This window comes from Panicum virgatum, chromosome 9K (assembly GCF_016808335.1).
Source record: "Panicum virgatum strain AP13 chromosome 9K, P.virgatum_v5, whole genome shotgun sequence".
NCBI classification, from domain to species: domain Eukaryota; kingdom Viridiplantae; phylum Streptophyta; class Magnoliopsida; order Poales; family Poaceae; genus Panicum; species Panicum virgatum.
The window spans coordinates 23,469,135-23,471,839 of NC_053144.1; the positions used below are offsets into that span (position 1 = coordinate 23,469,135).

The 2,705-nt window shown below is 50.5% G+C and overlaps 1 pseudogene; it reads right to left on the reverse strand.

Moving 5' to 3' along the window:
• Nucleotides 1-1,294: 1,294 nt before the first annotated feature.
• On the reverse strand, nucleotides 1,295-2,267 carry LOC120648597 (annotated as a pseudogene).
• Between the last annotated feature and the right edge of the window lie 438 nt (nucleotides 2,268-2,705).

Here is a 2,705-nt window from a genome sequence, read left to right on the forward strand (position 1 = left end):
CATCACACTGCTACAAAAATCTGGACTTGTAATAATCTAATATTTTAAGAACTCCCTTAGGAGTTCTTGAAAAAGATAATATGAATATCGGTAGGCTGGAGAGTATGGAGTTAATGGGCACTGATCTTCCTTCCAACTGCATAAAGGACTATAGCTTATAGGGATCCCCAAGTACTTAAAGGGAAAAGTCCCCTCCTTACTCCCAAATGATTGAGTATAGGTCGAGAGTCGAGACCTTAGCTTTAGTTTCATCAAGACAAAATATCTCACTCTTATGGAAATTTATCTTATGGCTAGATAGCTTTTCAAAAGTACATAGTACTAGTTTCAAGTTTTTGGCCTGTTCTAAATCATTTTCCAAGAAGAGGATTATATCATCAACATATTGCAGAATCGATGGCACGTCGTCCACCAAATGAGGTACCAAACCATTAGTGTGTGTCCTGCATTTCTAGCTCTCATAATTAGAACCGCAAACATATCAACCACGACATTAAAAAGAATGGGTGATAAAGAATCCCTTGTCTTATCCCTTTATTAGTTTGGAAAAAAATCCCAACATCGTCATTTACTTTTACACTGCCCCTGGTGACAGTATTCTTGATCCAATTACACCATTGTGGCGGAAAAACCCTTCATTCTTAAAGCTTGTTGTAGAAAGGACCAATCGACCCTGTCCCATTGCTTTTCAAAATCGAGCTTAAGAATAATCCCGCTTTGTTTTCTTCCTATGGAGTTCGTCGTTTCATGTAGTATGACAACTCCCTTGATAATATACCTTCCAGGTAAGAAGGCCATCCATGAGGGTCTGATTATCCTATTTGCAACATTTGGATTACATTAAGCATACAAATTGGTTGATCTTAACCTCTTTTAGTTTCAGAAGTAAAGTACCCCGAAGTTCAGACTAAAGAGAGGAAGATCACCTTAAATTTGTGGCAATCATTGAAAATGGCCATTAGGTCATCTTTTATACAACTCCAAAACACTTGGTAGAACTCTGCTGGAAAGCTATGAAGCCCCGTAGCTTTATTGTGTTTCATTTGGAAAATCGCTTCTCTGACCTCTCTCTAAAAAGTTTTCTATTAAAGTATCACTTTCCTCCCCGGTAACTTGAGCAATATCCTCCTTCATGGACTCATCCAGGGGTCCAAAGGTTTGTGTTGCATTTGCACAATTCACAGTGTTCAGGAAAAGAGAAGTGGATGCTCGCTCTCTCTCTCTCTCTCTCTCTCTCTCTCTCTCTCTCTCTCTCTCTCTCTCTCTCTCTCTCTCTCTCTCTTTCTCTCTCTCTCTCTCTGTGCAAGACGCATCATTAGCCGAGCTGATCGAGTGATTATATATAATACAAAAAGGGCGAACCATCACAAACAAAGCCAGACATGCTGCCTCCTCCCCTCGTACCCGCCAGTTCAAGCCAGAGCTGATCTAATTTGAAGACAAGCAAATCCAATCCGCCATCAATGGAAGACGAACGAACCGATGAGCACATGCTGTGTGTTCATGCCAGGAGCCAGAAGTTCCTGTGGGTCTTTGTGTTGAGCAGGTAGCCGGCGTTCTGGCCCTTCTTCTGCACGCTCACGCACAGGCATTTGCTATGCTCGATCAAGAACTCCGCCGTGCTGTCATGCGCGCGGCTCGACCCGCTCGAGCTTCTCAACCTGATCCATGAGCGAGCATGCATCGTCAGAGACGGTGTTTAATTTGTCTATGAGAGTAGCAAGATTGGGAACATTAATGGTGGTTACATTACAACAAGCAGAGGAGCGCTTACCCGAGGAACGAGGAGAGACGGCGGTGGCCGATGACGAGGAGCTCGACGCCGCGGTGCTGGGACTCGGCGAGGATGGTCTGCGCCTTTGCCTCGCGGCCCTCCGTGGCGGGCTCGACGCGCCTCCCGACCACCCGCGCGCGGGGGTAGCGCGCCTTGCACGCGGCGCGCATGGCCTCCATGAAATCCCCGCCGTCCGCGCCAGCGCCCCCGCCGAGGAGCGCCGCGATCGGGGAGCCGGTGGACCCGCCGGACGACGAGCGCGAGGGCCCGGGCCCGGCGGCGCCGTTGTGCGGGGGGGCATGTTGACGTACAGGAGCAGGATGTCGTCGCCCTCGACGATGGAGTGGGAGAGTGCCCACTCCATGGCCGCCGTCGACTCGCGGCAGGGGTCGGCGACGATCATGACGAGCCGCGGCATGGCCGGCGCGCCGCGGCCGCCGCTGCCGCTGCCGCCGCCGGCGGCGGCGGCCCGCCCGAGGTCGATCAGGGCCATGCTGCTGCCGCTGCCGGCCGACGATGCCGCATGCACGCACGAGCGGCACGCAGCCTCGCCGGCCTGGCTCGCTTAATCGGGGATCGGACAAGTGCGAAGGGCTGCAGCGTTTGCCAAGAATGGGGGAGGAGGTCTAGAGGAGGGGGAGAGAGAGGCGTACGCCAGCTACGATCTCGTGCAGCGGTTTTGGCGGGCGACGCGGCCCCGCGGTGTAGCCGGTAGCCCGCCCGGGTTCACGGGAGCTGCCGGCTGAGCAATATTTACTATTTAGACACCGTTTGGAGCAGATAAAGTTTAGCTAAATTTTAGCGCATACTAAAATGAAGCGCATCTAGGCCGATAGATGCTGATGGTAAGTTTCGGTAATTAATAACAACCGTATACGACTAACATGTGTTTTGAAGGAAAAATCAATGATTAGATTAGTCTCATATGAAA